Source organism: Hevea brasiliensis, chromosome 13, assembly GCF_030052815.1.
Source record: "Hevea brasiliensis isolate MT/VB/25A 57/8 chromosome 13, ASM3005281v1, whole genome shotgun sequence".
NCBI classification, from domain to species: Eukaryota; Viridiplantae; Streptophyta; class Magnoliopsida; order Malpighiales; family Euphorbiaceae; genus Hevea; species Hevea brasiliensis.
The window spans coordinates 10,317,937-10,331,310 of NC_079505.1; the positions used below are offsets into that span (position 1 = coordinate 10,317,937).

At 36.1% G+C, this 13,374-nt stretch overlaps 1 non-coding gene across 1 annotated transcript; it reads left to right on the forward strand.

The window, feature by feature from the left end:
* Positions 1–7,244: 7,244 nt before the first annotated feature.
* On the forward strand, positions 7,245–7,351 carry LOC131172297 (small nucleolar RNA R71). Its single transcript, XR_009142779.1, has one exon. It is a non-coding gene; the product is annotated as a small nucleolar RNA R71 (small nucleolar RNA).
* The last annotated feature ends 6,023 nt before the right edge of the window (positions 7,352–13,374 follow it).

Below are 13,374 nucleotides of genomic sequence, written 5' to 3' on the forward strand. Positions count from 1 at the left end.
AAGAGATAAATCTATGGAGGTATTTCAACACAGGATCTACTATCCTAGAGGCTTTCGCTGTCCTCTGCCTGTAATAACCCCCATAAGGTGCAATTTCTTTCCAGAACTTAACAGGATCATAAATGGTTTGTTGCCACTCAATACTCTTATAGCTCGAACCCTAAAAACCAAAAATTTCACTCATATAACCCATGTCTAACTCCCTATCAATGCCAGCACATCAAAAACAGATCGCATCCTTATGCTCAGGAACAATTGGTTTGAAATTCAACCTTAAGGAACTCAAAAACTCCAAGGTCAAATCTTTATACACTGGTTCCCTAATCCTAGCAAACTTAGTCCAGTTGACAGCATCTAAATAAGCAAATACAGAGTCATAAATTCCTAACTCTTTTAAAATCTGCTCATCCATATATTTGTTTGCCGAAATAGGCTTAGAAGCTAAACTCTCATAAGCATTTTTCATATCCATGTCTTTAAAAGCCCAAGGTAATGGAGAAAGTACCTCCTCTATATCATTGGCAGATGTCGCAGGTGCTGCTGGAGCAGTGGCAGGCTGGGGAGAGGCTAAGGGTGACTGAGATACAGGGATTGGAGCCACTGGTGATGAAATTTGCGATGAGGACCTAGTTCTTTTACTGACTGGTTCAGAGGAAACCTGAGGTGAAGAGTTAAAGTCCAAAGAAATAGAGGGGTTTCCTTTTCTTTTTCCGACAGTGGCTTTCTTGGGTCTACCCGCAGCCATTTTGGTTTTACCTTTAGATTTGGTTTGAGTTGGCATGGGTTCAGACATCGGTTCTTGAATCTGGGCTTCGAAAATCGGTGTTTCATTTTGTGGTGCGAGGGGGGTTGGAGGGATGAGAGTCGGTGTTTGGTATTGGGGTAGTGGTGGTATTTGCAGTGGAGGCAATTGAGGTAGTGGTGGTGTTTACGGTGGTGACTGGGATGGCAACAGTGGACTGGGATTAGGGTTAGGGTTCGCAGAAAGTGAAGATGGAGTAGCCATTTTCGGTTTAACAGAGCGTTTGGATTTTCTGGGTTTGTGGGTGGACCACATCTTGGTTCTCACCATTTAATAAAGAGAAATAATCTCTTTAACTTCCCAAGAATGGCCGGAAAAAATGGCGGAGGGAGTGGAACAGCGCTTTGGTTTATCGGGGGTGAGGGTTTCATAAAAATGGCGAAAATTTTGGGGCTTTTTAAAATGTAGGGCAGACACTTGGTAACTTGGGTTATGCTTAGGGTTAAGCAGAATTTGCATAGGATACAGCTTAGGGTAAGCATGCATCAATTGCTGAACTAATGATTCTGGTGTTGCTTAGGGTTAAGCAGAATTTGCTTAGGGTTCAGCAGAATTTGTATAGGGTACAGCTTAGGGTAAGCAACATCATCAGCAAATTTTGGCAGGTTTTGGGAAAAATTATGATTTTACTTACCAAAAACAATCCAAATGCTATGGAATGCTATCATGACCCTCAACAATTACCAAATACACATTAACACCACAAAATTGAAGAATTTAAGCCCATCATCTCTCATAAACTTATCAAGCATGATACAAGCATGTGGTAATTAGCTCAAATTAGGCACCAGTTGTGATTACCTTTGTGCAAACTTAATGAAATGGTCTTATTCCTAAGCTTATACCCAAAGCACATTTTCAGCATCATTTGAGACAAGTTCGAAACATTCAAAAATTACAGAAAAGACATAGAAATTGACTTCTTAAGCAGCATGAACAGTAGCATGAATAGTAACAAAAATTAACAGACTACAAAAACTAGCAGCAACTCAAACAAAAACATGTAAATTCTAACAGACTACAAAAACTATATATACACTAAAAGGTAAAACTTAACAAACACTATTTTTGCACTTTAATAAGCTCACATCAGTCCTAAATATCAAAATTGATTCTCATTTAAGTTGCATTTCACAGAATTTACACAAGACACAAAATCAAACATGTGCTATCAAGTAGATTGCAATATCAGCAATTTAGCAGGAGTTTAAAACTGTTACTGTTCACAGGTACTCGATAAAGTGCAGAATTTTACTTTATACTTGCTCCCTTTCAATTCTTTCTTTTTGCTACAAGTGTCAATTTGCCCAATCTTCATGAATGACCTACAAAAGATAAACAAATGTCACTTTTGAGTTTAATGAGGGTAAAAACTGAAAATGAAATGAAATAGAAAATTAATAAACTATAAAAGGATACGCTTGGGTTGCCTCCCAAGAAGCGCTTGTTTAAGGTCTTAAGCTTGACCTTCCACTCCAAATCACCTAAATATCCCCAGTTGGGGAATTAAGCCATGAAACCTCTACAACCTTTTGTGTGGGTTCTCCAACAATGTAATGCTTTAATCTCTGCCCATTAACTTTGAAAGTACCTGAGGTTTCATTCCCTATCTCAACAGCTCCATAGGGATATACCTTTATAACAGTGTAAGGCCCTGACCATCTTGACTTTAATTTTCCGGGAAATAACCTTAACCTAGAATTATATAAGAGAACAACATCCCCTTCCTGAAATTCTTTCCTCCTAATATGCTTATCATGCCATCTCTTAGTTCTTTCGTTGTAAAGCTTGGCATTTTCATAAGCATCCAATCTAAGTTCCTCAAGTTCATTTAATTACAACATTCTTTTTTCTCATGTAGTTTTTAAGTCAAAATTCAGTGTCCTTATGGCCCAATATGCTTTATGCTCCAACTCCAAAGGTAAATGACAAGCTTTCCCATAAACCAATCTAAATGAGGTGGTGCCAATAGGAGTTTTAAAAGCTGTTCTATAGGCCCAAAGAGCATCATCTAACTTTAGTGACCAATCTTTCCTTGAACTATTCACTGTTTTCTCAAGAATTCTTTTCAACTCTCTATTTGAGATCTCTACTCGACCACTAGTTTGTGGATGGTAGGGTGTTGCAACCTTGTGCTTTACTCCATATTTCTGTAATAATCTCTCAAATTGATGGTTGCAAAAATGAAAACCTCCATAACTTATAATGGCATGTAGAGTTCCAAATCTTGTAAAAATGAACTTCTTAAGGAATTTAATCACAACTCTAACATCATTAGTTGGAGATGGTATAGCTTCAACCCATTTGCTCACATAATCTACCCCAACTAAAATGTACTTGTGTCTAAATGATGATGGAAAGGGTCCCATGAAATCAATGCCCCACACATTAAATAGTTCCACTTCCAATATGTTTTGGAGGGGCATTTCATCTCTTTTTGAGATATTACCCATCCTTTGACACCTATCACATGCATTTACAAACTTTCTCACATCTTTAAACATATGTGGCCAAAAGAACCCTGCTTGAAGAACTTTTTCTGCAGTTTTTATCACACTCATATGGCCCCCATAAAGTGAAGAATGACAATCTTTAATAACATTCCCTATTTACTCATCAGCTAAACATCTTCTAATCAACCCATCTCCACATCTCTTAAACAAAAATGGCTCTTCCCAATCGTAATCCTTCACATCAAAAAGAAATTTCTTCTTTTGCTGCCATGTTAGATCAGGTGGAAGGATTCCACACACCAAATAGTTCACGAAATCTGCATACCAAGGGGTTTTTGCATTCATGATTACCAACAGCTGCTCATCAGGAAAATAATCATCTATTGGAAGCTCTTTTCCCAAATTATCTCCTTGTTCTTACCTCAATCTAGACAGATGATCTGCTACTACATTTTCTACTCCTTTATTGTCTTTAATTTCCAAGTCAAACTCTTGAAGGAGTAGCACCCACCTTATCAACCTAGTTTGGCCTCTTTTTTCTGAAGAAGAAACTTGATAGCTGCATGATCTGTGTACACTATTACCTTAGACCCCACAAGATAGGACCTGAATTTATCTACTGCGAATACCACTGCCAAAAACTCTTTCTCTGTAGTAGAGTAATTTATTTGAGCATCATCTAAGGTTCTACTTGCATAGTATATTGCATACACCTTCTTATCTCTCCTTTGTCCCAAAACAGCCCCAATGGCATAATCGCTAGCATCGCACATTAACTCAAAAGGTAATGACCAATCGGGTGGCTGCATAATAGGAGCAGATATCAAAGCTTCCTTTATCCTGCAAAAAGCATTCATACAATCAGTATCAAAATGAAATTCCACATCTTTACTCAATAAATTGGTAAGAGGTTTAGAAATCTTAGAGAAATCCTTGATGAATCTCCTGTAAAATCCAGCATGCCCCAGGAAACTTCTCACTCCTTTCACAGATGTCGGGGGTGGCATTTTCTCAATAATTTCTACCTTTGCTTTATCCACCTCAATACCCCTGTTTGACACAAGATGTCCCAAAACAATTCCTTCTTGTACCATAAAATGGCACTTTTCCCAATTCAAAACTAAATTAAACTCTTCACATCTCTGTAAAACTTTAGACAAGTTAGATAAGCATTCATCGAAAGATTTACCATACACAGAAAAATCATCCATGAACACTTCCATAATATCCTCAATCATGTCAGAAAATATGGACATCATACATCTTTGAAATGTAGCTGGGGCATTACATAGTCCAAATGGCATCCTTCGATATGCAAAGGTACCATAGGGACATGTGAAGGTAGTTTTATCCTGATCATCCGGGTGAATAGGGATCTGAAAGAACCCTGAATAGCCATCCAAATAGCAGAAATAAGAATGATGAGCTAATCTCTCAAGCATCTGATCTATAAATGGTAATGGAAAATGGTCCTTTCTAGTTGCATTATTCAACTTCCTATAGTCTATACACATTCTCCATCCAGTTACAGTCCTTGTAGGTATTAGTTCATCATTTTCATTTTTCACTACTGTGATGCCCCCCTTTTTGGGTACAACATGAACTGGACTTACCCAATTGCTATCAGAAACAGGGTAAATGATACCTGCATCAAGCAATTTCAAGATTTCCTTTTTCACAACCTCTTTCATATTTGGATTCAATCTCCTCTGTGACTCTCTAGAGGCTTTATGATTATTTTCCAACAAAATTCTATGCATGCACACAGAAGGATGTATTCCTTTAATATCATCAATGGTATAACCAATTATCCTTCTATGCTTTCTAAGAATTCTTAATAATTTTTCAACTTCACAATCATTCAGTTTAGCACTAACAATCACAGGATATGTAGAATTTTGACCAAGAAAAGCATACCTGAGATTTGTTGGAAGAGGTTTCAACTCTACCTTTGGTGCTTCACTTTTTTCAAGCTTTGATGATGATGAAGTTGTATCTTGCTTCAAATCCCCAATCTTCTCAATATTAGCCATAGGCAAAGGTGGATTTCCTTCCAAGATTATAGCATATTCTGCAGCTTCTTCAATCTCATCCCCCTTTTTGATGTTATAAACCAAACAAGCTTCTAAGGGATCTTCAGGATGTTGCTTTTTGAGCACTTTTCTGACCTCTTCATCTATCACATCAATTCTCAAGCATGAATTTGAATCATCTTTCTTTTTCATTGCTTGAAACAAATTAAATTCGACTTTTTCTTCCCCAACTTCTAATGTTAGCCTTCCATTTTTTACATCAATCATAGCTCCAGCAGTTGCAAGGAAAGGTCTACCAAGAATAATAGGAATATGTACATCCTCCTCCATCTCCAATACTACAAAATCTACTGGTATGAAAAATTTTTTAACTTTCAGAGGAACATTCTCAATCACCCCAATTGGAAATTTAATAGACTTATCTGCTAACTGCAGTGAAATTGTGGTAGGCTTCATTTCTCCAATCTTCATTTTCTCATAGATAGACAATGGGATTAGACTAACACTAGCTTCAAGATCACATAAAGCCTTATCTATACTGATATCCCCAATGTGACATGGTATGGAAAAACTACTAGGATCTTTCAGTTTGGGTGGAAGTTTATTTTGCAAAATAGCACTGCTTTCTTCTGTGAGAGCTACGGTCTCAAACTGAAAGATCCTAGTAGTTTTTCCATACCATGTCACATTGGGGATATCAGTATAGAGAAGGCTTTATGTGATCTTGAAGCCAGTGTTCTTGTTAGACAAAATCTCCTTCAAAAATTTAGCATATGAAGGCATTTGTGCTAAGGCATCAGTGAAAGGAATAGTCACATGCAAAGACTTCAATACCTCCAAAAACTTCCCAAATTGTTTATCCAACTTCACTTTCTGGAACCTTTGTGGGAATGGTAAAGGTGGCATGTAGGCTTTAGGTGCTACATATTTAGGTTCTTCCTCTTTACTCTCTCTCTCTCTTTACTTCCTTTTTCTTCCACTGAACTCTCTTTCTCAGCTTCAATTCTAACTTCAACTTCAGTTTGTTCATCTCCTTCTCTGTTTTTCTCTTCTTCAATTTTCTCTTCAATCTTTTTATCTCCACTCTCCAATATTTTTCCACTTCTCAATGTAATAGCCTTGCAATGCTCCCTTGAATTTTCTGGTTGGCTAGGGAGCTTCCCAAATGCTTTGTTATTTGAAGAGCTAGCTTGTTGAGCTATTTGATTTTCTAACATCTTGTTGTGTGTTGCCATTTGATCTACTTTAGATGCTAATTGAGAAATCATATCTTGTTGACTTTGATGGCTCACAAGTAGAGTCTCAATCATAGCTTCTAATCTAGCTGTCTTGTCTGGTTGTGCTTGTTGTGGTAGAGATGGAGCAGGTGCATTTTGAGGTTTAGGAATCCTAGGAGGAGGACCTCTATTTTGCTGAAAATTCTGATGTTGTTGATACCCAGAAGGTTGTTGAAAATTTTGGTGTTGTCCTTGTCTACCTCCCCAAGAAAAATTGGGGTGGTTTCTCCATGCTGGATCATAAGTTGCAGAAAATGGGTTACCACCTGGTCTTTGATTGTAGTTCCCCACATAATCCACTTGCTCACTTGAAAAATCTTGACTAAGTGCAAAAATATCTGCTGCACAATTGATATTTGCAGCTCCAACTTCTACTGAATTATTAGAACCTCCAGCTGAAGAATCTACTTTCATGCTTAGCTTGTCCATTTTCCTTGTCAAAGCATCAAACTTAGCATTAATCATATTCATGGCATCAAGCTCAAACATACCAGCTGGTTTCTTGATCTCATTCCTCTCACAACTCCATTGGTAGTTGTTATAAGCAATTTTATCTAGAGCAGAAAAAGCTTCATCTTCAGATTTCTCCATAAGATCACCTCCAGAAGATGCATCAATTGTACTTCTAATAGCTGGTGAAACTCCATTGTAAAAGTGTTGAACAAGCATCCACTTAGGAATCCCATGATGTGGACATCTCCTTTGCAAATCCTTGTACCTCTCCCATGCTTCATACAAGCTCTCATCATCTCTAGGTTTAAAAGAAGTCAACTCATTTCTTAGCTTAGCTGTCTTGCTTGGTGGAAAATATTGAGCTAAAAATGCTTGAGAAAGTTTGTCACACCTTACCCCTCTGTAAGGCATAACATGATCCCGTAGAATACCTAATGAACTACCGAACTTCATCTACCGATAACTCATTAAGTACCCTACAAAGGATTTTAAACCAATTTTCTTATTTTTGATAAGTGGTGAGCATTTCTAATAAGTATTTAAAACATGTAATTAAGTGGAAAGCTAGTTGGAAATTTTGGCCTATTTTATTTTTCCGCAAATTTTATAAAAATTTTGACAGAGTTTCCTCTGTATTTTGAGAAAATAGTTCTTCAAATACCTGTAAAAAGCACTTCTAAAAGTTTTTCTCAACCACTACTTCGGTTTCACAATCAAACTCAATCAATTTCACAATCATTTCAATAAATTTCTCAAGTTCAAAATTCAATAGTCCTCAAGGTACAGTCAATCAATTTCATACATTCATATTTCTTTAAAGATAAACAATTTATGTATACATCATACAAAATTTACATTAAGAAAATCCAAACTAAAGTTTATTACAAATTTTATACAGATTTTGTACAAGCTGCTCAAAACCCATCTTCACATGTCCATACATTTCTGTGCATTACATACATCAAAATAAATATTTACGATCAGGGTATAAATTATACCCGATAACTTCAAAGCAGGACGATCCTCAATCCTCAGTAGCTCAGTCTGCTGCTCCTCTAGTCTCTGTATCTGCGACAGCAATAGAAGCTATCGCTGAGTACTAGGACTCAGTGGTGCACAACATACAAAAATAATCTTTATGCAAAATATAAATCACAGTTATTCAAAACTTTGACTAAACATGAGCATTAAACACAAAACGTGAATTATGAAATTTTAATGCAAACCAAGTTCATTTCGAAGTATCAAAGCACATTTCATAAAACCCACAGTTAGATCACGCCATTCGAAACAAATAGAATCTCAATAGCCAGAGGCTAAAGAGAAATCACATCACAAGGCTAGCTAGCTCAAATATATGGATATCCATTCACATCCTCTTCTACTGGCACACCTCAACACTTCTCCAGAGAAGGAATCAAAATTCGAAACTAATTACCCCCACTAGTCGTGCTAGTGAGGTGTTCAAATATATGGTCATGATACTGTGGTTTCAAAACTTATCTTAACAGTTTGCTAAACATTGTCATTTTAAATATACACAATAACTTTCAACAATTTAAGTCAAAACATCATAACTAATGTCACAAATAAATTTTCAACAATTCAAGCAAATGTAAAATACATATTTCATTCATTTTATCAATACATTTTAAAGCATAGTGATGTTGTGCACAAACCTCAAACGAGTCGCCTGTTGGCCTTGACTCGACTCCTCGGGTTCTGTCCCGGTATTCTTTTCCACTGAAACACGTAATTTTACAATGTTTCAGTACTAGAACTTAAAATAAATCCAAAATAAACTTAGCTTCACATTTACCTAGCTCTAACGTATTAAATTCGACGTTCTCGAAATTTTGTGTTTCGGGTTACTATTCACTGCACTATTCAAGTCAAATTATTGACTTTCTAAGGCTTAATAGGTATGAGAACTCCAACTTCACCCACATACCACATTTTGGTCACCAAACTTGTTGGTTTTGGTCATTTTCTCAAAGCTTAGGTCATTTTAGTAAAATTGCCAATTTTCGGTTTTGGTGCTCCGAAGTTGCACTGTTCCATTGGTCGATCTACTGTTGGAATTTGACATAACTTCCTTCATAGAAAATGTTCCTTATTGTCTTAAGTGTATTCTCATTTTTGGATCACCTCAATCGGAGTTTTGTAGCTCAAGTTATAGCCAAAATAAATTTACTGTTCACGTGCACTGTTCATACTGGTATCTTGGTTCTGGCAGATTTTTGATCCAACTTTGTTTAGTAATTTGGTCAAGTTATTTGGTCTAACTTTCTTCATATGAAATGTTCTACTATGTCTTAGGTTTCCATCGGTTCAAGAATCGCCTAAATCCGAGTTTTCTAGAAAGAGTTATAGCCATTGGAACTTTACTGCTCAATGGCAATTCTGCAGAGTTGCAGGTTTGGTAACTCAACTTTGCTCAATAATTTGAATGGGTTAATGGCCTAATTTGGGTTTGTGTTCTTCATGAAAGTTTTAGGTCTATATCTTATCTAATTGCTGGAAAAATTTCAAGTCAATTTGACCTGTTTAGCTCGAGTTATAACCAAATGAAAGCCTGCTCTCATTTCACTTTGGTCAATTGGTTCACTAAGTTTTAGTTAGTTTTTGGCCATGGTTCCTTAGTGAAAATTGTGCCCTTTTATGTCTATTTTCATCCCCAATTGGTGGCATATCAATTGGGCTTGTAAAATTCCCGTTTTGGTCCTTCAAAGTAGGTTTGGTCATGCTGCCAGCAGCATGACCAATTGACCTACGAATTTGTCTTCCATTCTAACAATTCCTATACATTTCCTTTGGTCATTATTGACCATTTTTCAGTCCACAATTGATCAAAGATATCATTTATGCATTTCTCCAAAATTTGGTTCACAAACCCTAACATTCCTACCCTAATCTCACTAACTCTTGCATTTGACCATTTCAATGCCTTTAACTATCATCACTTAACTCATTAAGGTTCATATTCCTATCCAAGTCAATCAAGCCATGCAAATTACACTCTCCACAATGCTGGCCGAAATTCTCTCTCTTCCTAATCATGCAATATTTTTCAATTTCTTCATATAATCTCATTCATTTCTACCCTAAATCCATCATATATACTAAAAAGAAAAGTTGGATTAGCTTATCTTAAGTGAGCAGAATTTGTCTATCCAATTCTTCAACTTTGCTTGATTTATTTACTCCCAACCTTCTTATCAAAGTTCAAATACAAGTTTTACTTATGGGATGTAAAGATTTCATGGCAAGATTTAGGGTTTAAAGGAAGCTTTAGATGGCTTCAATGGAGGTTTCATTCATGGGGAAGCAAGGGAAGGTTTCGGCTGGTTTGGGTTGGGAGAGAAGATGAGGGTAATTTTTTTTTTCTTTGTTTTATTTTTGTCTTACTCAATGGATATTTAACTTGGTCAACTTTGGTAGGAAATTAAAAATCAATTGTGACATCATTTTGATGTCATAAAGTAATGTAATTAGCTTTTTCTTTTCTTTTCTTTTCTTTTTTCATTTATCTATTAGTTCCTTAATTTAATTCCCGATTCCAAAATTTTCTTTTCTCCGATTTTATTTGACAGTTAGGTCAGGAGTCAGCTCTCAGCGCCAATTGACCAAATTACCCCTCGCCGGTTCATCCCGGTTTGCAAATAATCCAATATTTCTTCCGACTCCCTGACCTAATTATTTGACTGACTTAACATTTCTTTTTCGTGATTTTCTCTTTTCCACTGTGTTCATAAGGGTCCTAAGGACCGCAGCGTCACTTTTTACGGTTCGAAATTTGAGTTTAAAATGACTTCGCAGTCGTTCCCGAGAAGGTCACCCATCGCTGTGACTCTCGGCTCGTTTAACCTCTTATGTTCTGTTTTTCTTACTTATACTTAACTAATTAAACATTACTAATTATTTGTGTTTATGGCTTCTCTAATTGACCTAAATGTGGTTCTAATCCCCTTAATTGTCCGGACCGACACCGGTCACCGGAACAGTGAAATCTACCAGGCTATGCAAACGGGGGTGTTACAAAGTTCATCCCATGTTGTGATAGAACCCGATGGCAAAGAATGTAACCACTCTCTAGCTCGGTCCTTCAAAGAAAAAGGAAATAATCTGAGTCGAATTGCATCATCAGAAACTCCATTTATCTTCAACATATCACTGATCTCAAGAAAGTATGCTAGATGCACATGTGGACTTTCACTTGGACTTCCCCCAAATTGTGATTGTTATACCATCTGACAGAGTGCAGGCTTCAGTTCAAAATTATTAGCTTCTACTCTTGGTCTTGTGATACTTGGCATGAAATCCCCAATGTTAGGATAGGCATGATCCTTCACAGAACGGTTGTTGTTGTTGTTGGCCATTTCTTCTTGTAATTGCTCTTGCTCTTGTGCTCTTTCTTGTTGTTGTTGAGCTTTAAATTCAGTTTTTCTCCTTTTAGATTCTGCTCTTAAAGCTCTTGTTGTCTTTTCTATTTCTGGATCAAAGAATAAATTGATTTCTTCACTTTTTATCCTTCTCATAAAATAAAGCACTTGAAAAACAAAATAAAAAAATTCTCAAAGTAAAATGGTAAAAAGAAAATAAAATAAAATGCCCAAATTAACCAAACAAACAATCGTTCAATATCAAACAAAAATCAAATCCCCGGCAATGGCGCCAAAAACTTGATGGTGCGTATCCGCAAGTATACGGGTCGTCTCAAGTAATAGAGTGATGAGTCAAGTATCGTTCCCACGAGGATTTGCCGTTTGAGTACCAAACTATGAATGAAGCGATTATTTGGGCTAATGATTGATGAATAAATGGTAAATGTAAATGAGCAAAGTAAATTAATTAATCTAATTGAAATGGGTAAAGAGCAAGCAAATAAATTCTAAATTTAGATGCAACTGAACTAAATTAATAATGGGTAATTTGAATCAAGGTCTAATTATGTTTAAAGTGATTCCAGAGTTGGGGTTTATGCATAAATTATTTGGGATTTGTCTTGGGCATTCCAATTTTAAGGGAAAAATAGAGTTTGAAGGAAATTGATTCTAAATTCCTTTGATATCTTTTTCAAGCAAACCAAAGTGTGTTCTAAAATAACCAAACCTACTTTCGTATGTTATTTGATTACTTTAAAACCCATTAAGTTTTGTAACCAATAATTAATTCCTCTTAAAATCCTAGTTTATTTCTAAATCTAGGTAATTTAAAGTTCCAATCCTTGATTATCTATCAATGACTTTTACCTTTCAGTCCTTCAATCAAAGATTAACACAATACCCAATGGGTACCAACATTAGGTAAGTAAATCAAGCACACAAGAAAGGAATCAAAACTCGTATTTATGTAAAATAAGGAAATACTCAGTCCAACTCCACAAATTAATCTAAAACATATTTCCCAACTCAGAAATCTAAAGAGTTTACTCACTCATAATGGTATTTACAAGAAAGATTGATGGAAAAGTAAAGAAAAATATAATAAGAGGACTAAAATAGAAAAACCCAGGTAGAAGAATCTAAAACTCTAGTTTCTGGAGGTCTAAAAGATGAGCAGCTCCTCCCCAAAAAAATGGCGTCCTCCTCTGTCTCTATTTATCTCTTTTTTCTTTTGTTTTATTTCTTTCCGTTTCCTCTTGTGGCAAAAACTAGGAAATGATGAATTTATATGGTCATAAAAAGTTGCCCTAAAAGTAAATAGGAGCCAAAGAGTGGATAGGAAATGAGGTATAAAATTATCCAAGTCAGCAGCATTATTCACGTTCTGGCAGTCTGCTTAGGGTACGGCTTAACCCTAAGCAGCTTCTTAGCAAATTTCAGCCTCTGGTTGCACTGTCTGCTTAAGGTTAAGCAGACCCTTAGCAAATCTCAGTAGACTTGGAGTAAAATGGACTTTTCTGCTCATGCTTGACTTCCAGCTTGACTTATGCTGCACCTTAAGCACTGCCGCTTTACCCTAAGCAGGATCTTGAGCAATTCTCGGTAGGTTGTGGAGTAAAAGCTTGAATGTGTAGGATTTAAGCCGTGCTTGACTTTCAGCTTGAATAGGCTTAAGGTTAAGCTTATATGACATACCCTAAGCAATATCATAAGCAAAGTCTCAAGCAAATTTCGACTAATTTACTCTTTCAAGGCTTGATTTCTTCAACTTTCCTCCATGCTTAAAGAATTCTAAATTTCTTCAAATCACTTCCTAATGCACTCATTGATCTTCGATTTGCCACAAAATCCTATAAAAAAAAAACAAAATTATAAAAATCAAATATAAAGTATCTAAAGTTAAAAAATAAGCTAATATAAAGCTAAAACATAAAATATACTAAAATATAAGGACAAAATGGATGCAAAACT